Here is a 22,153-nt window from a genome sequence, read left to right as displayed (position 1 = left end):
AAAAACCCCACTAAGAATTTAAAGACACATAGAGCAGGGCCACAGTAACAACAAATTCCCATTAGAAAGGAGGGAGTCTCCCATAGTGTTGGCCTATGCAGTGAATGCAAGGGCTGCCAAAAATTTGGAGGTACTTCAATGCCCCTTGGAAGAGAAATGGAGAAGGGCCTCATAAAAAAATGTTCCCATTAGAAAGGAGCGCGCCTCGTATACTTGTAATGCCCATGCACAAGTGTATAGGCTGACAAACATTTACCCCTGGGGGATATACATGAACATACTGTATAAAAAAAATTTTTTACGGGCATCATAACCACCCTTTAAAAAAATTATGTGGATGTTGCATGGTCACCCTGGTGATATGGTGGTGGAGGATGAGGAGAAGGAGGAGGATAAGAGCAAATAGCCAAAATCAGGAAGCGTATACCCATGTGTGGGTGTGAAAAGTTGCATGGGAATATACCTCCCAAGAAAAGACACTGGATTTGAGTTTATGTTACGCTGCTATCATTTGGCCCTTGTTCATTTTTATAAGAGTCAGCCTGTCAGCATTTTCAGTTGACAGGTGGATGCGATTATCAGTTATAATTCCACCAGCGGCACTAAAAACCCGCTCTGATAAAACGCTGGAGGCAGGGCAGGCCAGGACCTCCAAGGCACAGAGAGCCAGTTCATTCCACGTATCCAGCTTGGATACCCAATAATTATAAGGTACAGAGGAATCACGGAGGACGTTGGTACAGTCGGCAAGGTACTCCCTCAGCATCTTCCAAAACTTTGCACTCCTTGTGAGAGTACCCCGCGCCTCAGGGCCTGTGCGATGTCAGGGTCTGAGAAAATTCTCCCAGAACTTTGACAGTGTTCCCCTGCCTCTGCTGGATTGAAGTTGTGTCTCTCTCGCCTGTACTCCTCGGTTGTCCAACGAAGTGTGCCCTCTGCCGCCAGCATTTTCAGATGGGTTTTTTTTTAATAGTTCCGCAACAAGGGCCATCTGGTACTGCCCCATTTTTGTAGACCTGTCCGACTCAGGAATAAGAGATATAAAGTTCTCCTTGCAGCATGGGTCTAGAAGTTTCACCAACCAGTAATGACTGTCACCCAAAATTTTGAGAATGCCAGGGTCATGGGAAAGGCAGCGTAACATAGTAGTCTGGCACGCATGGCTGAGTTTAACAGGCAAGACTTCCATGTCCTCACGAAGAGGATGACTGACCATGCTCTCCTCCTCCTCTCTGTCCTCTGGCCATCCACGCTGAACAAACGGTATGACAGCTGTGCAGGTAGTACCGTATATAGTGCATGAAACTAGCTCCTGTCCTTCCTCCTCCTCCTCCTCCTGTTCCTCATTGTCACCCAATCCACGTTGGGATGAGAGGAGGCTTGGCTGTGTGTAATAACCCTGTATGGTTCCTTGCTCCATCTCATCGTGCTCCGCCTGCAATGCATCCTCTTTGATTGTGAGCAGAGAGCGTTTCAGAAGACAGAGAAGCAGGATGGTGACGCCAATTATGGCGTCATCGCCGCTCACCATCTTGGTGGAGTCCTCAAAGTTTTGGAGGATGGTACGTATGTCTGAAATCCATGTCCACTCCTGAGGTCTTATGTGTGGAGTCTGAACTGAATACCGACGGCCTTGTTGATGCTGGTACTCAACAACTGCCCTCTTCTGCTCACAAATCCTTCCCAACATCTGCAGTGTAGAGTTCCAATGCGTGGGGACATCACACACCAGTCTGTGAGCCAGAAACTGCAAACACTGCTGAAACACAGCAAGGGCGGCGGAAGCTGTAGCTGACTTTCTAAAATGGGCACACAGGCGGCATACTTTAACATGCAGATCCGGCAGCTCCGGGTAGGATTTGAGAAACCGCTGAACCACGAGGTTAAGCACATGGGCCAGGCATGGTACATGTGTGAGCTCGCCTCGCCTCAGAGCCGCCACCAGGTTCCGGCCATTGTCACACACGAACATGCCTGGCTGTAGGTTCACCGGTGTGAGCCACAGATCTGCCTGCTCTTTCAGAGCTGTCTACAACTCTTCAGCATTGTGCGGTTTCTCACCTAAGCATATTAGCTTCAGCACAGCCTGTTGCCGCTTGGCCAAGGCAGTGCTGCAGTGCTTCCAGCTTGTGACTGATGTAGTCATTTCGGAGATGGAGGCTGAAGAGGAGGAGGAGGCTGAGGAGGATGAGGTGCAGGAGCTGTAGACCGTGGGGGCAACCCTGATTGACCTAGCGCCCGCAACCCTTGGCGTCGGGAGGACCTGTTCCATCCCAAGGTCCGACTGGGTCCCGTCTTCCACTATGTTAACCCAGTGTGCCATCAGCGAGATGTACCGTCCCTGCCCACAAGCACTTGTCCAAGTGTCCGTGGTTAGGTGGACTTTACCGGTAACTGCGTTGTTGAGGGCACGGCTAATGTTTTGGGACACGTGCCTGTGTAATGCGGGGACGGCACACTGGGAGAAATAGTGGAGGCTGGGGACCGAGTACCGAGGGACGGCCACCGCCATCAGGTTGCGGAATGCTTCCGTCTCCACGAGCCTGAAAGGCAACATTTCGAGTGCAAGCAGTCGTGAAATGTGAGAATTTAGTAGTGTGGCCTGTGGGGCGTTGGCTGCATATTTGCACTTGCGTTCCAAGGACTGAGGTATGGACAACTGAACGCTGCGCTGAGACAAGGACATGGACGTGCTTCCTTTTCCTGCTACTTGAGAGTGTGCAATGACAGGTGCTGGGCAGGAGGCATCTTCGCATGCACCATGGACAGGGGATTGGCTTACATGCACAACAGCGGAAGAAGCAATGGTGCCACCTGCAGACACTGTTCCTGGACCCTGAGGTTCAGCCCACAAAGTGGGGTGCTTTGCTGCCATGTGCCTGATCATGCTGGTGGTGGTCAAACTGGTCATTTAGCCACCCCTGCTGATGCTGGCCTGGCAGGTGGTGCAAATGGCCTTTTTGGGGTTATCGGCAGAGTCTTTAAAAAACAACCAGACTCGGGAAGACCTAACAGTTGTACTGGCAACTTCCTTCCTGTTGGTGTTACGGGGAACGGTTGCCTGCCTTCTGTCTGTGGCCACCACACTGCTTCTTCCTGCCTGCTGGGGTGCTCTGCCTCCCTCCCCCTGTGTGCTGCTGTCCTCGCTCTGCATGTCCTCCTCCCTGGTTGGGTCAATTACTATATCATCCACAACCTCATCTTCCACTTCCGCACCCTGGTCCTCCTCCTGACTTTCTGGCAATTGTGTCTCATCATCATCCACCTCTTGTGACACTTTCCCACCGTCGCCTTCGTGTGACCGTGGCTGCTCAAATATTTGGGCATCGCTACAAGCGATCTCCTCTTGCCCCCCTTCAAGTGGCCCGAATCTATAAATGGAAAAGTGAACAGCTCTTCAGAGTGTCCAAGTGTGGGATCAGTTGTCTCTGGGTACTCGGCATGGTGGGAGGAAGGAGGATCAGGGTGAGGAATATGCGGTCCAGACTCACGGCTTCTGAGACTTGACCGTGTGGAAGACAGGGTGGTGGTGGTGGTGGTGGCTAAGTGACTGGAAGCATTATCCGCTATCCAACTAACAACCTTTTGACACTACTCTGGGTTCAATAGTGGTGTGCTGCAGTCCCCTAGAAATTGGGACAGGAAGGTATGGCGAGAAGATGTGGGTGTTTGTTGTGGCACAATTTCAGCTTGCCCACGGCCTTGTTCTCGGCCTCTGCATGCACCATTACCATCAGGTCCAGTTCCCTGTCCCTTGCCACGTGCCTTGCCCATTTTAAATGGAGGACAGTATCTTCCACGCTCACTACAAATGACTGAGTTTGGAGCTACCTTATATGTGATCCGTGTGACGGAAAAAACATAATTTCAAATAGCTGGCCTGTAGGTAAGTAGTTTGAACAGCAAACTGGTGGGAATTGCTTCACTGACACACTGAAAGAAATTTTTAATGGAGGCCAAAAATGGCAGTATTTTCTGACAACGTATATGTGATCCGTTTGATGGAGAAAACACAGTTTTAAATAGCTGGATTTCTAGCGCTCTAATATGGAAAGGACCTGGCTGTATTCTGCAGTGCCAACAAGCAAATGGCGCAGAAAAACGGTGTTCTCTGGATTGCTTTTTAAGCAAATAATGAGGATTAAGATCCAAAGAAAAGTATTCCTGGCCCCTGAGACCTGGGCCTTTGTTTAGAAATATCTAACAGCAGCAGAAGGAAGAATTGGAATGGAGCCTCTTGTGCTATGTGCACTGCAGACTGCTATATACTCTGCCTGCCTATACACCCTGCCTGCCTGATATCTCAGCAGATAGATTAGTTAGTACTCAAAAGGACTGTTTGTTAAGATGGATATGTGTAATGTACGGTTTTTCTCCCTACACTACCTAATACACAAGCAAATCTCTCCCTGACGCAGCAGCACCTCTCCCTACACTGTCTGATTCCGGAGTGACTGTGACGAGCATGGCGGCACCAGGTCTGATATAGACCCGATGATGCTATGCAGCCAGCCAATCACTGTAATACCACAACCAACATGGCTACGGCATTACAGTGAGTGGCAGGCAATCCCCGCATGTTCATTTGCTCTGTCAAGAGCACCAAACATGCAGGGAGGAGACCCGAGCTCCCGCCGAGCAACCCCGGAAATACTCAGCGAGCGCCGAGTATCTCGAGCAGTGAGATGCTCGGGCGAGTACCGAGCAAGGGCGAGCGTGCTCGCTCATCACTAGTTATTACTCTTTGCCAATCTAATGGCATCTCCTGTTACATAAATGAGAGGTGTTGATAGGCTTTAAATGGCACTACTGGCCCAATAAAAGCCACCAGATCTGTCAGAACAATGTCACTATTAGGCCATGTCATGAGACAGTGCTTATTTTTCCATTTGTCCCCCACCCAAAAATATAATAAAGTATATCTATTAACATGAATGTGTCTCAGTTAGTACTGTTTGAGTCTACAGCTCCTCTGCAGACCTATGGGTGTCTATTAATATTATTATTATTTATTATTATAGTGCCATTTATTTCATGGCGATTTACATGTGAAAAAGGGGGGAATACATAGCAAAAACAATTGCAATAATCTTGAACAAAAACGCAAAAGGCAAACTGGTACAGAAGGAGAGAGGACCCTGCTCCCGAGGGTTCACAATCTACAAGGGATGGGTGAGGATACAGTAGGGGAGGGTAGAGCTGGTCGTTCAGCGGTGTGGTGGAGAGATGGTTACTGCAGGTTGCAGGCTTGTCGGAAGAGGTGGGTCTTCAGGTTCCTTTTCAAGGTTTCCAAGGTAGTCGAGAGTCTGATGCTTTGGGGTAGAGAATTCCAGAGTAGAGGAGATGCATGGGAGAAATCTTGTATAAGATTGTGGGAAGAGGAGATGAGAGGAGAGTAGAGAAGGAGATCTTGTGAGGATCGGAGGTTGCGTGTAGATATGTACCGGGAGACTAGGTCACAAATGTATGGAGGAGACAGGTTGTTGATTGCTTTGTATGCCATGATTAGGATTTTGAACTGGAGTCTCTGGGCAATGGGGAGCCAGTGAAGCGTTTTACAGAGAGGAGAGGCCGGGGAATAGCGGGGGGACAGGTGGATAAGTCGGGCATCAGAGTTTAGGATAGATTGGAGGGGTGCAAGAGTGTTGGAAGGGAGGCCACAGAGCAGGAGGTTGCAGTAGTCGAGGCGGGAGATGATGAGGGTGTGCACTAGTGTTTTTGCAGATTCATGGTTAAGGAATGTGCGGATCCGGGAGATGTTTTTGAGTTGGAGTTGGCAGGAAGTGGAGAGGGCTTGGATATGTGGTTTGAAGGAGAGGTTAGAGTCCTGGGTTACCCCAAGACAGCAAGCTTGCGGGACTGGGGAAAGTGGACAACCATTGATTTTGATGGATAGGTCAGATGGGGGGACTGAGTGAGATAGGGGAAAGATGATGAATTCAGTTTTATCCATATTAAGTTTTAGAAATCTAGCAGAGAAGAAGGATGAGATAGCGGACAGACTTTGTGCGATTCTGGTTAGTAAGGACTCAGGAGGAGATATCAGGTCCAGAGAGGTAAATCTGTGTCGTCAGCATAGAGATGATACTAAAAGCCGTGAGACTCTATGAGCAGTCCCATGTCGAGGGTGTAGATTGAGAAGAGCAGAGGTCCTAGGACTGAACCATGGGGGACACAGACAGATAGGGGCCGAGGTGAGGAGGTGGTATGTAAGTGGGAAACACTGAAGGTATCTGTCTGTTAAGTATGAGGAGATCCAAGATAGGGCCAAGTCTGTGATGCCAAGAGATAAGAGAGTCTGTAGTAAGAGGGAATGATCCACTGTGTCAAAGGCAGACGACAGTTTCAGGAGGAGGAGGACAGAGTAGTGTTGCTTGGATTTGGCAGTTAGTAGGTCATTGGTGACTTTAGTCAAGGCAGTTTCAGTGGAGTGATGCAGTCGGAAGGGGGATTGTAAGTGGTCAAAGAGGAAGCAGGAGGAGAGGTGGGAGGACAGTTCAGAATGGACGTGTTGTTCCAGTAGTTTTGAGGCGTAAGGGAGAAGTGATATGGGGCAATAGTTAGTCAGAGAGGATGGGTCAAGGGAGGGCTTTTTGAGTGTGGGTGCGATCAAGGCATGTTTGAAGCATGAGGGGAAGACACCAGTTGTTATTGACAGGTTGAAGAGGTGGGTTAGAGTTGGGATGAAGACTGTAGTAAGGTTAGGGATGAGGTGGGTCAAGTTCACAGGTAGTGAGTAGAGATGAGCGGTGTTCGACTAGAACTGTTCGCCAATCTCAAATTCGAGCTGTTTTGGGCGGTGTTCGAGTTGTTCGACGAACCCGAACGATTTGCAAAAAATTCGGCTGTTCGAGGTTATGTTCGATAACTGTTCGTGCACCAAAAGCGTGTCCTGCATGTCTGGCGCTATTTAGAGCACCAATCATGCAGGGATTATCTGCCACTCACTGTAATGCCACAGCCATGGTGGTTGTGGCATTACAGTGATTGCCCAAATCGATGGGAACAGTGCCAACAGTAAAACATGAAAAGCCGGCAATTCAGCAGCGGCATACACCTGTACCCGACAATTTAGAACCGAAAGAATAGAGCTTCACACATAGATTAGATAGATATAAACATGTCAGCCACATATATACGAAGTACAGTGAAAGTGCTGCTTACTGTACTTGTCATTTAGCGTAAAGGATTTATCAAAAAAAATAATAGTGTTTTCATGCACCGTCTCTTTAAAAAAGCCGGCCGGCAATTCAGCAGCGGTACCCGACAATTTAGAATAGAAGGAATAGAGAATCACACATAGATTAGATAGATAGAAACATGTCAGTCACATATATAGGAAGTGCAGTGACAGTGTTGATTACTGTACTTGTCATTTAGTGTAAAGGATTTATTTAAAAAAATAATAGTGTTTTCATGCACTGTCTCTTTAAAAAAGCCGGCCGGCAATTCAGCAGCGGTACCCGACAATTTATAACAGACAGAATAGAGCATCATACATAGATTAGATAGATAGAAACATGTCAGCCACATATATATGAAGTACAGTGACAGTGTTGCTTACTGTACTTGTCATTTAGTGTAAAGGATTTATCAAAAAAAATAATAGTGTTTTCATGCACCGTCTCTTTAAAAAAGCCGGCCGGCAATTCAGCAGCGGTACCCGACAATTTATAACAGACAGAATAGAGCTTCACACATAGATTAGATAGATAGAAACATGTCAGTCACATATATATGAAGTACAGTGATAGTGTTGGTTACTGTACTTGTCATTTAGTATTAAAATAAAGGATTTATTATTAAAAAAATTGGCGTGGGGTTCCCCTTAATTTTAGGCTCTAGCGGAGGTTAAGCAGACGGCTGGGGCAGATGTTTGAAGCCTGGGAAGGGGGTAATACCCACGGAGCTTCCCAGGCTACTAATATCAGCCCCCAGCTGAATACATAGCCTTTACTAGCTATTAAAATGGGGGACCCCCCAAAAAAAATGACGTGGGGTCCCCCCTAATTTAATAGCTAGCAAAGGCTAGGCAGACAGCTGGGGGCTGATATTAATAGCCCAGGAAGGGAGCCATGAATATTGGCCCCCTCCCAGGCTAGAAACACCAGCCGTCAGCCGCCCCAGAAATGGTGCATTCATAGGATGCGCCAATTCTGGCACTTAGCCTCGCTCTTCCACGCTGCCCTGGTGCGGTGGCAGGGGGTAATAGGGTTGGGGTTGATGTCAGCTTATAATGCCAGCTGACATCAAGCCCAGGTTAGTAATGGAGAGGCGTCTATAAGACACCCCCATTACTAACCCCATAGTCAAAGTTAAAAAAAACACAAACACCCAGAATAAAGTCCTTTAATTGAAATAAAGACACAATCCTTTATTGTTCTAAATTAAACCATACTTACCGTCACGCCCATTCCAGCTGAAGCCAACGATCTCCTGCAATAAAAGAAAAATAATAAAGCAACCTCATCCTTACCTTTCCATGGTTCCCACGACAGCTTCAGCTCTGCTACATCGAGATGACAGGCTGGACCGCAGCAGAACGCTGCCATCCAGCCTCTCATCCCGCAGACACTGAGAAGCGCAGGCTTGCTTGCGCTGCTCAGCATCTCTCTGTGACGACATCCAGATGAGCCGAGTTCATGTCCAATGAACTCGGCTCACCTCATGCACGTCACTGACAGCGTGGGAAAATTCTCAAGCTGAAGCGGTGAGTGCAGGAGAATTCTCCCACGCTGTCAGTGACGTGCATAAGGTGAGCTCATGTCCAATGAACTCAGCTCACCTCCTGCACGTCACTGACAGCGTGGGAGAATTCTCCTGCACTCAGCGCTTCAGCGTGAGAATTCTCCCGCTGAAGCGCTGAGTGCAGGAGAATTTTCCCACGCTGTCAGTGACGTGCATAAGGTGAGCTCATGTCCAATGAACTCAGCTCACCTCCTGCACGTCACTGACAGCGTGGGAGAATTCTCCTGCACTCAGCGCTTCAGTGTGAGAATTCTCCCACGCTGAAGCGCTGAGTGCAGGAGAATTTTCCCACGCTGTCAGTGACGTGCATGAGGTGAGCCGAGTTCATTGGACATTAACTCGGCTCATCTGGATGCCCTCACAGAGAGACACTGTGGAGCGCAAGCAAGCCTGCGCTTCTCAGTGTCTGCGGGATGACAGGCTGGATGGCAGCGTTCTGCTGCGGTCCAGCCTGTCATCTCGATGTAGCAGAGCTGAAGCTGTCATGGGAACCATGGAAAGGTAAGGATGATGTTGCTTTATTATTTTTCTTTTATTTCAGGAGATCGTTGGCTTCAGCTGGAATGGGCGTGATGGTAAGTATGGTTTAATTTAGAACAATAAAGAATTGTGTGTTTATTTCAATTAAAGGACTTTTTTCTGGGTGTTGTGTTTTTTTTAAATACTTTACTAGAAATTCATGGTGGTCATGTCTAATATTGGCGTGACCCCATGAATTTCGGGCTTAGGGCCAGCTGATAATGCCAAGCTGGCCCTAACCCCTTTATTACCCAGTGAGCCACCGCATCAGGGCCCTGGATGAGTTGGGTACAGCGCCAGAAGATGGCGCTTCTATGAACGCGCCATTTTCCGGGGTGGCTGCGGACTGCAATTTGCAGCGGGGGTGGCCCAGGAAGCTTGGGCCTCCCTGCGCTGCGGATTCCAGCCCCCAGCTGCCTAGTTGTACCTGGCTGGACACAAAAACAGGGCGAAGCCCCACGTCAATTTTCTTTAAATTATTTCATGAAATAATTAAGAAAAAAAGGGCTTCCCTATATTGTTGTGTCCGGCCAGGTACAAATAGGCAGCTGGTGGTTGGGGGCAGCCCGTTCCTGCCTGCTGTACCTGGCTGGACACAAATATAGTGCGAAGCCACACGTCAATTTTTTTTAAATTATTTCATGAATTTCCTGAAATAATTTAAAAAAATTGAAGTGGGGCTTCGCACTATATTTGTGTCCAGCCAGGTACAGCAGGCAGGAACGGGCTGCCCCCATCCACCAGCTGCCTATTTGTACCTGGCCGGACACAACAATATAGGGAAGCCCTTTTTTTCTTAATTATTTCATGAATTTCATGAAATAATTAAAAAAAATTGAAGTGGGGCTTCGCACTATATTTGTGTCCAGCCAGGTACAGCAGGCAGGAACGGGCTGCCCCCATCCACCAGCTGCCTATTTGTACCTGGCCGGACACAACAATATAGGGAAGCCCTTTTTTTCTTAATTATTTCATGAATTTCATGAAATAATTAAAAAAAATTGAAGTGGGGCTTCGCACTATATTTGTGTCCAGCCAGGTACAGCAGGCAGGAACGGGCTGCCCCCAACCACCAGCTGCCTATTTGTACCTGGCCGGACACAACAATATAGGGAAGGCCTTTTTTTCTTAATTATTTCATGAATTTCATGAAATAATTTAAAAAAAAGTACGTGGGGCTTCGCCCTATTTTTGTGTCCAGCCAGGTACAACTAGGCAGCTGGGGGCTGGAATCTGCAGCGCAGGGAGGCCCAAGCTTTCTGGGCCCCCCCCGCTACAAATTGCAGTCCGCAGCCACCCCGGAAAATGGCGCGTTCATAGAAGCGCCATCTTCTGGCGCTGTACCCAACTCATCCAGGGCCCTGGTGCGGTGGCTCACTGGGTAATAAAGGGGTTAGGGCCAGCTTGGTATTATCAGCTGGCCCCAAGCCCAAAATTCATGGGGTCACGCCAGTATTAGACATGACCGCCATGAATTTCTAGTAAAGTATTTAAAAAAAACACAACACCCAGAATAAAGTCCTTTAATTGAAATAAAGACACAATTCTTTATTGTTCTAAATTAAACCATACTTACCATCACACCCATTCCAGCTGAAGCCAACGATCTCCTGCAATAAAAGAAAAATAATAAACCAACCTCATCCTTACCTTTCCATGGTTCCCACGACAGCTTCAGCTCTGCTACATCGAGATGACTGGCTGGACCGCAGCAGAACGCTGCCATCCAGTCTGTCATCCCGCAGACACAGAGAAGCGCAGGCATGCTTGCGCTCCTCACTGTCTCGCTGTGACGGCATCCAGATGAGCCGAGGTCATGTCCAATGAACTCGGCTCACCTCATGCACGTCACTGACAGCGTGGGAAAATTCTCACGCTGAAGTGCTGAGTGCAGGAGAATTCTCCCACGCTGTCAGTGATGTGCATGAGGTGAGCTCATGTCCAATGAACTCAGCTCACCTCCTGCACGTCACTGACAGCGTGGGAAAATTCTCCTGCAATCAGCGCTTCAGCGTGAGAATTTTCCCACGCTGTCAGTGACGTGCATGAGGTGAGCCGAGTTCATTGGACATGAACTCGGCTCATCTGGATGTCGTCACAGAGAGACGCTGAGCAGCGCAAGCAAGCCTGCGCTTCTCAGTGTCTGCGGGATGAGAGGCTGGATGGCAGCGTTCTGCTGCGGTCCAGCCTGTCATCTCGATGTAGCAGAGCTGAAGCTGTCGTGGGAACCATGGAAAGGTAAGGATGAGGTTGCTTTATTATTTTTCTTTTATTGCAGGAGATCGTTGGCTTCAGCTGGAATGGGCGTGATGGTAAGTATGGTTTAATTTAGAACAATAAAGGATTGTGTCTTTATTTCAATTAAAGGACTTTATTCTGGGTGTTTGTGTTTTTTTTAACTTTGACTATGGGGTTAGTAATGGGGGTGTCTTATAGACGCCTCTCCATTACTAACCTGGGCTTGATGTCAGCTGGCATTATAAGCTGACATCAACCCCAACCCTATTACCCCCTGCCACCGCACCAGGGCAGCGTGGAAGAGCGAGGCTAAGTGCCAGAATTGGCGCATCCTATGAATGCGCCATTTCTGGGGCGGCTGACGGCTGGTGTTTCTAGCCTGGGAGGGGGCCAATATTCATGGCTCCCTTCCTGGGCTATTAATATCAGCCCCCAGCTGTCTGCCTAGCCTTTGCTAGCTATTAAATTAGGGGGGACCCCACGTCATTTTTTTTGGGGTGTCCCCCATTTTAATAGCTAGTAAAGGCTATGTATTCAGCTGGGGGCTGATATTAGTAGCCTGGGAAGCTCCGTGGGTATTACCCCCTTCCCAGGCTTCAAACATCTGCCCCAGCCGTCTGCTTAACCTCCGCTAGAGCCTAAAATTAAGGGGAACCCCACGCCAATTTTTTTAATAATAAATCCTTTATTTTAATACTAAATGACAAGTACAGTAACCAACACTATCACTGTACTTCATATATATGTGACTGACATGTTTCTATCTATCTAATCTATGTGTGATGCTCTATCTTTCTGTTCTAAATTGTCGGGTACCGCTGCTGAATTGCCGGCCGGCTTTTTTAAAGAGACAGTGCATGAAAACACTATTATTTTTTTAAATAAATCCTTTACACTAAATGACAAGTACAGTAAGCAACACTATCACTGTACTTATTATATATGTGACTGACATGTTTCTATCTATCTAATCTATGTGTGAAGCTCTATTCTTTCTGTTCTAAATTGTCGGGTACAGATGCTGAATTGCCGGCCGGCTTTTTTAAAGAGACAGTGCATGAAAACACTAATATTTTTTTTAATAAATCCTTTACACTAAATGACAAGTGCAGTAACCAACACTGTCACTGTGCTTCTTATATGTGTGACTGACATGTTTCTATCTATCTAATCTATGTGTGATGCTCTATTACTTCTTGTCTAAATTGTCGGGTACCGGTGTATGCCGCTGCTGAATTTGCCGGCCGGCTTTTTTAAAGAGAGTGTCTTCTGAGCAGTTTGTCAGCTTTTGGACACCTTTGCAGGTGTTTTCTATGTGTTTCTATGTGTTTTTGTTTGCCTGCCATTGGTTTTAACGGTGTTCGACGGTGTTCTAAGGTGTTCGACGAACAGTTCGACGAACAGTTCCTCGAACATCCCGGTGTTCGACGAACCGAACCGAACCCGAACACTACGGGGGTGGCTCAACACTAGTAGTGAGGTGTTACTTGGAGAGTAAGGAGGAACGGTGATCTTCCGTAATGGCAGAAAAGCTGGTTTTGGAGGAGAAGGATTGAGTAGATATGAGAAGGGGCTCTGGGGACTTTAGGCAAAACCTTTGTCTGATGGTATCAATCTTCTGCTTGAAGAATGAGGCAAAGTCCTCAGCTGAGATGAGAAGAGAGGGAGGAGACACTGGGAGACGGAGGAGAGAATTGAAAGTGTTGAATAGCTGTTTAGGGTTGTGTGACGGGGAGGTAATGAGAGATGAGAATTGTGTTTGTTTTGCTGCAGTGAGTGTGGACTTGAAAGTAGTAAGGGACTGTTTGAATGCGATAAAGTGCTCGTTGGAGTGGGACTTTTTCCATCTCTGCTCAGCAACCCTGGAGGCCTGCCTCAGTTCTTTAGTCAGGCTGGTGTGCCAGGGTTGCCTGTTGATTGGGCAAGCTTTGGTGTGAGGGGGTTAACCGAATTGAGGGCTGCAGCTGTTGTCGTGTTATAAAAAGCAACAGCAACATCTGTATTATGTAAGGAGCTTATGTCTGTAAGAGGGAGGAGGAATTCAGAGAGTGAGTGTAGGTCGAGGTGTTTGAGATTTCTGCGAGGGTATGCAATTTTGTGGAGTGGGGATTGTGCACCTGGGGAGGAAAGGGAAGACACTGTGAGTAGGTGGTGGTCATATAGAGGGAGAGGTGAGTTGGAGAGGTTAGACAGGAAACAGGGGCAGGTGAAGATGAGGTCCAATGTGTGGCCATCTTTGTGAGTGGCTGCGGAAGACCATTGAGCAAGGCTGAAGAAGGAAGTGAGGGGTAAAAGCTTGGAGACAGATGAGTGGGAAGTGTCGATGGGGATGTTGAAGTCGCCCATGATGATAGTGGGGATGTCAGCGGAATGGAAGTGAAGCAGCCAGGTGGTGAATGTAGCATCAGCGTCTCTGCCTCCTGCTGGGCAGAGACGCCGTTCCCCTCACCGCCACGGTCCTGGTCAGGCGTCCTCCCGCTCCCCTGCTGCTGTGGCATGCACTGCGCGCAGCTTCCCGGGCTCCGTGCTTAGGGCGCGCTCCCTCCCTTTTAAAGGGGTCGCACACGCCGTCCTATAGAGTCGCCGGCCAATGGCTGGAGGACTGCCCCTATATAAGGCACCTCCTCCAAAATGGAGGTGCCTGTGCAAGGTTGTTGTTCCATGTGCTAACACTTGCTTCAGCCCTCAGGTCCCGTTGCCTGTCAGTCCTGCCCGCCAGTCTGTCTTCAGTCCTGCCTGTCTACAGTCCAGCCCGCCAGCCTGTCTATAGTTCTACCCGCCAGCCTTCTTACCTGGACGCACCTGCCAGTTACCTGCCTTGCCCCCCAGCCTTCTTACCCGGAGCACCCGTCTGGCTATCTGCCGAACCAGCCTGCTTATCTACCTGGACCACCCGACAGCCTTCCTGCCGTGCTCATCACTGTACCGGTCAATTTCTGACATCTGACCCATGGGAGTCACCTGCACAACACAAGGTTGGTCCCAGAATGGCACCTGGTCTCCCCCTGCTCGGTCCCTCCCTGGTTCACGGATTCGATTGAGCCGCCGTGCGACCTTGGTCAGGCCGAGTAGGCACTTAGTCACGCCCCTCTGGTCCCTCCTTGCACCTACGCACAGAGGTTCCACCACCCGGACTCGTAACAGTTTGCACAGGCTATGGAACCCGGTGGCTCCCAGGCTCCTTCACTCTCTGACCTGTACCAGGAGGTCTCACGTCAGAGATCCCAACAGGAGACTATCCTGTCCTATCTGCGGTCTGTCAACTCCCGCCTGAACACGCTGTCCACCCTGTCTGTGCCCGTCTCTAACCGAGCGGCACCCGCTCCGGTGGCACCCCAACCTACTGGCGCTATGGTACCCGGCTCTGGACCCCGGCTCTCTGCGCCTCCATGTTTTGGTGGTGACCCCGTCTTATGTCGGGGCTTCCTAAATCAGTGCATGCTGCACTTTGAACTCCTGGCACATCAGTTCCCCTCCAACCGGGCCAAGGTGGCGTTCATCATGTCTCACCTCACCGGGGAGGCATTGGCATGGCTAAACCCTCTGTGGGAAAGAGGGGATCCCCTGGTATCTGATCTTCTGGCTTTCCTCGCTGCCATCCTGAAGGTCTGCTACTGCCTCCTCACTTCTCAGTCTCTGCCAAGGGAGTCTCTCCATGAGCCAGTATGCCATACGTTTCCGAACTCTCACATCCGAGCTCGCATGGAACAACGAGGCCCTGGTGTCCACCTTCTGGGAGGGTCTTTCCAGTCGGATCAAGGATGGGCTAGCCAGTAATGACATCCCTTCCACCCTGGATGACCTGGTGTCATTAGCTACCCGGATCGACATCCGTTTTCAGGAACGTGCCAAGAAGACTATCCGGGAGGGAAGATTTCCGCGTCTCGATCCTGTATTCCAAAAGCCTGCCTCTCAACCAGCAATTCCCCGGGCATGTTCGCCTGAGCCCATGCAAATTGACCAAACCAAGATGGTCAAGTCTCGCCAGGAGATGCGCCAAGCCGAGGGGAGTTGCTTCTACTGTGGCAGTAAAGAGCATCTGATCCAATCCTGCCCAGTGAGGCCGGGAAACTCCAGTGTCTATGACCGCTCGTAGAGGTCGTCCTAGGCAAGAGTAAATCTTCTCCATCCTTGACTGTCTGTTTCTATTTCCAGTGGTGAGACCCGTGGATGGGAGGCTTCTTCCGGAGACCATCTTGCTGGTCACAGAGCCGGTAACTCTTCATGTGGGAATGCTGCACTCGGAGAAGATCTCCTTTCATGTGCTGTCCGGTCTCTCTCACCCCATCTTGCTTGGTCTACCCTGGTTACAAAGACATGAGCCCGTCCTGAATTGAAGATCTGGTGAAGTGCTCCGCTGGGGTCAGGAATGCCCATGAGTCCTGCCTGGTTCCTGTTTGTCCTGCTCGACCCCCATCTACTCCGGCTAATCTACCTGGTCTGCCAGCACCCTACTGGTCCTATGTGGATGTCTTCGACAAGAAGGAAGCAGAGACACTACCATCTCATAAGCCGTATGATTGCCCCATCGACCTGGTACTTGGTGCTTCTCCTCCCCGCGGGTGCATCTACCCCTTGCCGCTGGCTGAGACCCGGGCCATGTCTGAGTACATTGAGGAGAATCTTGCTACAGGATTTATCCAGAAATCCACCTCTCCAGCTGGAGCAGGATTCTTCTTCGTCAAGAAGAAAGATGGCTCTCTACGTCCCTGTATCGATTACAGGGGCCTTAACCAGATTACCATTAAAAATAAGTACCCCCTGCCTCTCATCTCGGAGATGTTCGACCGCCTTAAAGGGGCGGAGATCTTCACCAAGCTCAATCTTCGTGGGGCGTACAATTTGGTCCGAATCCGCCAGGGAGATGAATGGAAGACGGCATTCAACACCCGGGACGGTCACTACGAATACCGCGTAATGCCCTTTGGTCTCTGCAATGCTCCAGCTGTCTTCCAGGAGCTGGTTAACGATATCTTCCGTGTTCTCCTGTATTCTTGCGGGGTGGTGTACCTGGACGATATCTTGGTCTTCTCTCTGGATCTACCCTCACACCGGAGAGATGTTCGTCAAGTTCTGCTAAGGCTCCGGCAGAATCGCCTATACGCTAAATTTGAGAAATACCTCTTTGAGTAGACCTCTCTACCGCTCCTGGGCTATATTATCTCCGAGACTGGTCTGTGGATGGATCCCAAGAAGGTCTGTGCCGTATTAAAGTGGCCCCGACCGGAGGGGTTGAAGGCGATTCAGTGATTCCTGGGCTTCGCAAATTATTACCTCCTCTTCATTCCTCATTTCTCCTCCCGGACTGCTCCTATCTCCGGGCTCACCCGTAAAGGAGCAAATCCCAGGGAATGGACTTCCAAAGCGGAGGAGACCTTTGTCTCCCTAAAACAAGCCTTCTCCTCTGCTCCTGTGCTACACCGTCCGGATTGCAACAAGCATTTCTTCCTGGAGGTTGATGCATCCTCCTCAGGAGCCGGAGCGGTGCTCACCCAGAAATTCTTGTCCGGGAGAATGGTAACCTGCGGCTTCTTCTCCAAGCTCTTCTCCTCGTCCGAGCGCAACTACTCCATAGGAGATCGTGAGCTGTTGGCCATCAAATTAGCGCTGGAGGAGTGGCGCTACTTGCTGGAGTGAGCTCTGCACCCGGTGGTCATCTACACTGACCACAAAAACCTAACTTATTTGCAGAACGCCCAAAGATTAAATCCGCGTCAGGCCAGGTGGTCTCTATTCTTTGCCTGATTCTGCTTCACTGTGCATTACCGCCCGGCGGACAAGAACATTAAAGCTGACTCTCTATCCCGCTCATTCTTGTCTTCCGACCAAGAGGAGGAGCCTCTACATATCATCGACCCCTCCAAAGTAATGACTGTGGCTCCGTTTGACCTGTCTCTTCTTCCACCCGGTAAGACCTTTGTAGCAGCTCCAGATTGTAAGAAGGTTCTAATCTGGGACTATTCATCCAAACTAGCCTGTCATGCGGGCCAGAGGAAGAACTTTCTGCTCATCGCCCGACATTACTGGTGGCCTTGCCTGCGCAAGGATGTTGCGGACTTCGTCGCAGCTTGTTCCTCTTGTGCCCGTAACAAGGTTCCCAGGCACCTTCCATCCGGCCGTCTTCTTTCTCTTCCCGTGCCTTCCGCTCCGTGGCAACACACTGAAATGGACTTCATTATGGATCTCCCTGTTTCTGCCGGTTGTACGGTCATTTGGATGGTCGCTGACCGCTTTTCTAAAATGGCCCACTTCATCCCTCTGCCTGGTCTTCTGTCTGCATCTGTGCTGGCTAAGGACTTCATCCATCACATTTTTCGTCTCCACGGCCTACCCCTCCACATTGTGTCTGATCGCGGGGCTCTGTGCTTAGGGCGCGCACGCGTTCCCTCCCGCCTGTCTATAATTCTACCAGCCAGCCTGCTTACCCGGAGCACCCGTCTGGCTATCTGCCAAACCAGCCTGCTTATCTACCCGGACCACCCGACATCCTTCCTGCCATGCTCATCCGCTGTACCGGTCAGTTCCTGCCATCTGACCCGTGGGAGTCACCTGCTCTCACACAAGGTTGGTCCCAGAGTGGCATCTGGTCCCCCTTCTCGGTCCTTCCCTGGTTCACAGAGTCGATTGAGCCGCCGTGCGACCTTGGTTAGGCCGAGTAGACACTTAGTCACGCCCTTCTGGTCCCTCCTTGCACCTAAGCACAGAAAGTGGTGGCTGACCCTGGGAGGCGGTAAATGACAGCCTGTTGGTAACAGACTACAAACAAATCCTATGTAGTCTGATCCTGCAGAAATGCTCCAATCCTTCCGTCTCCTACTTCATATCGACATACAACTGGTAGGTGAGCGAAAGGCAGAGAGCAGATCAATTGTGATATGACTGCAGGATCAGACTACACAGACTTTGTTTGTTGTCTGTTACCATAGAGATTTATAGGTCTGCATATTAGCTGCAAACTCAAAACAACAGGACATTGGAACTAAAAAATAGGTTGCTGAAAACAGGAACGGACACAGACAGAAATGGCACCTGTGCAAGAAAAAATGTATGGGCCCTTCGCAAAACAGTAGCTCATCAAAATGCACAATTATTATGCTTTGGAGGTGGTGGTACGCTCCTTCACCTCTTGGGTCCCTGTACACCTGTAAAGGTTGCACCAATGTTCTCTATGCCCATGGCTATACAGTAAGTGTACATGTCTTTTAAAGCCCTCTCCATCAGGTATTTTTATTTTACTACTGGAGTGGTGTCATTAATCTAAGTTCCCTGCCCTTAGTATTATACTTACCAGCCACTGTCTTCATCTTTTATCAGCGCCTCTTCAGTCACCTTCTGCAGTTTGTGATCTGCTGGGTCGCTCCAGTGTTTGCTCTACAAGCCGGAGGTCACTTCTCAATGTAAGTCTATGAGAGCCAGAATGGGGCCAGAACAAGTCCATCATAGACTTACATTGAGAGCTTGTGATCATTACCTTTGACTTTCGATCAGTCAGAAGTTGTGGTCACAAGATGGCGGTACAGGGTCGGAGTTTGGCCAGGAAGAGCTGAAAACTATGGGTGGTGAGTATATTACTAGAGTAAGAAAACTTAGATTAGTCACACCACTCCAGCGCTGAAATGAAAAATATGCTGTAGTGGTGACAAATGTGGTAAGCGGGACCTGAATATGGATTCTAGCTTGCTGTCTCACACCGCCTTATGGGGGGGAATATAAACTGGCAGGTTTAAAAAAAAGTGACCATTGCCAGGTTTCAGCTCCCCTATGGATGGGTTTCAGCCCCTCTTATGGACGGGTTTCAGCTCCACTATGGGCATGTTTCAGCTCCACTATGGGCGTGTTTCAGCTCCACTATGGGCGGGTTTCAGCTCCACTATGGGCGGGTTTCAGCTCCACTATGGGCGGGTTTCAGCTCCACTATGGGCGGGTTTCTTCTCCACTATGGACGGGTTTCAGCTCCACTATGGACGGGTTTCAGCTCCACTATGGACGGGTTTCAGCTCCACTATGGACGGGTTTCAGCTTCACTATGGACGGATTTCAGCTCCACTATGGACGGGTTTCAGCTTCACTATGGACGGATTTCAGCTCCTCTATGGACGGGTTTCAGCTCCACTATGGACAGGTTTCAGCTCGGCAATGGATGGATTTCAGCTCAATGATGGATAGTTTTAGTTCTGCCATGACTCTAACATGGAAAACACTAAGAACATCCTGTTAGTGAATTAGTAAGTGGAAAGCTTTGCGGTACACATGGTAAAACATTGAAGGAAAATACTTCATAAAGGCACTGTGCATGAAGAGCACATCTTAAAGCACTGGAGATAGGCATGAGAGGTGCTTTCATGTCTTCATAAGCAACCAACTTTCTAATATACTGTAAATTACAAAAAGAAAACAATCGAGCATTAGGGTATGAAACAAAAAACTTCACTGCAAACGTACATAACACCACTAAAAAGTATGTATACTTTATTGTGACCCCTTATAAAATCCCCAATACAAACACTCCAACCAATAGTATAATACGTAGTTCATTAATAATTCAATCTGGATACTTTCACACATAGCCCATGTGCCAATAACAATAACTGTTGTGCCCATACGCGGGCGTGATAACATGCTGAGTGGGACGACTAATCTGGGGAAACAAGCGCCCCATCGATTAGTCAAAAGATTCATTTGCATAATTACAACAGACTTTAAAAATAGTTTTTTAGGGCACGATCACACCGATGTTTTATCTGACAGCACTCTGCCCATACTATGTTATACTATGGGGCTGCGCAGATCTGTAATTTTTTTTTTATTCCAGTTTGCATGAAAAAAACAATCACAGCTTGCTATGAGTACATCAGATATTCGCAGCTCTTGCACCCATACAAGTTTATGGGTGCGTGTAAAACGTGTGATCTTCAGCTGATGAACTCCAGTGACCTCTCCTGCAGCACTGTATACTGATAGGGGTGATTTTACACCCCTATCAGTATACAGTGCTGTATTCTACAGCTGTGACATCAGTGATGGATGATGTCACAGCTGTAGGAATGATCCAGATCGTCGTGGGACCTTGGCGTTACGTGGTTTACGTCGTTGACGGCAGACAGGTGAGGAATATGGTTGTTTGTTTTTTATATTTTTTTCAGGAGATCGAGGCGGGTAATAAAAAAAATTATAGAACCGTGCCTGTTTTATTTCATTAAAATACTTTATTCTGGTTGTGTCTTTAATTGAAAATGCGCCGACCATTTTACTACGCGGTTAGAAATGGGGGCGTCTTATAAATTGACTAACCTGGGCTTCACATCAGCCACCAATACAAGGCTGATGTGAACCCCAACCCCATTACCCCCTGTCACCGCTACAGGGCAGCGTGGAAGAGCGAGGCTAAGCGCCAGATTATGGATGCTCCATTTCTAGGACTGCTGAGGGGTGATATTAATAGCTGCGGAGGGGGCTAGTATTCATGGCCCCTTCCCGGCTATTAACCACTTTACAGCCTGTGCCATATTAGTACGCACAGGCTGTATCCCCCCGGTTCAGTGAGGGCTCCAGCGCTGAGCCCGCACTGAACCGGGCACATGTCAGCTGATTATTACAGCTGACATGTGCCCGCAACAGTCGCGGGTGGAATCGCGATCCACTCGCGGCTGTTAACATGTTAAATGCCGCTGTCAATCTCTGACAGCGGCATTTAGCAGCGGGAAGGGCGTCACTTACCCCGCCCATCGGTGACCCTGTCACATGATCGCGGGTCACAGATGGGTGGTCATGACAACCCTGGGTCTGCAGCAGACTCCAGTGGTTATCATGAGCTGGTCGCTATGAGCGCCACCTAGTGGTCGGCGCTCATAGCACAGGACCATTTCTCTGTATGTAGTAGAGGCGATCAGACAAGTGCTGCTTCTAGTCTCCTATGGAGACTATAGAAGCAAGCAAAAAGTGAAAAAAAATATTTTTAAAAATATTTCGCCCCATTCAAAATAAAATAATTAAAAAAAAAACTACAAACACATATTTGGTATCGCCGCAATCAGAATCACCCGATCTATCAATATAAAAAAATAATTAATCCGATCGGTAAACGGCGTAATGAGAAAAAAATTCTAAACGCCAGAATTACGTTTTTTGGTCGCCGCAACATTGCAATAAAATGCAATAATGGGCGATCAAAACATCGGATCTACCCCAAAATGGTATAAATAAAAACTTCAGCTTGGTGCGCAAAAATAAGCCCTCACCCAGCCCCAGATCCCGAAAAATGGAGACGCTACAGGTCTTAGAAAATGGCGCTATTTATTTTTTTTTTACCAAACTTTGGAATTTTTTTCACCACTTAAATGAAAAAGAACCTATACATGTTGGTGTCTATGAACTCGTAATGACCTGGAGAATAATAATGGCAGGTCAGTTTTAGAATTCAGTGAAAGTGGTAAAAAAAATGTAAAACAAACATCTGTGGTATTGTACTTTTTTTGCAATTTCACCGCACTTTGAATTTTTTTCCCGTTTTCCCGTACACGATATGGTAAAACTAGTAATGGCATTGAAAAGTACAACTCGTCCCGCAAAAAATAAGCCCTCACACGGCCATATTGACCAAAAAATAACGCTATGGCTCTGGGAACAAGGGGAGCAAAAAACGAAAATG

The 22,153-nt window shown here is 48.6% G+C and overlaps 1 long non-coding RNA gene across 1 annotated transcript in view; it reads left to right on the top strand.

Annotated features, from left to right (window-relative positions):
• Positions 1–22,153, top strand: part of LOC141257992 (uncharacterized) — a 56,417-nt gene that overhangs the window by 6,629 nt on the left and 27,635 nt on the right. The window lies entirely within an intron of this gene.

This window comes from Phyllobates terribilis, unplaced genomic scaffold (genome assembly GCF_046119375.1).
Source record: "Phyllobates terribilis strain yellow unplaced genomic scaffold, ASM4611937v1 Scaffold_3__8_contigs__length_932513732, whole genome shotgun sequence".
Lineage (NCBI taxonomy): Eukaryota > Metazoa > Chordata > Amphibia > Anura > Dendrobatidae > Phyllobates > Phyllobates terribilis.
This window is presented reverse-complemented; position numbering and strand designations above follow the sequence as displayed.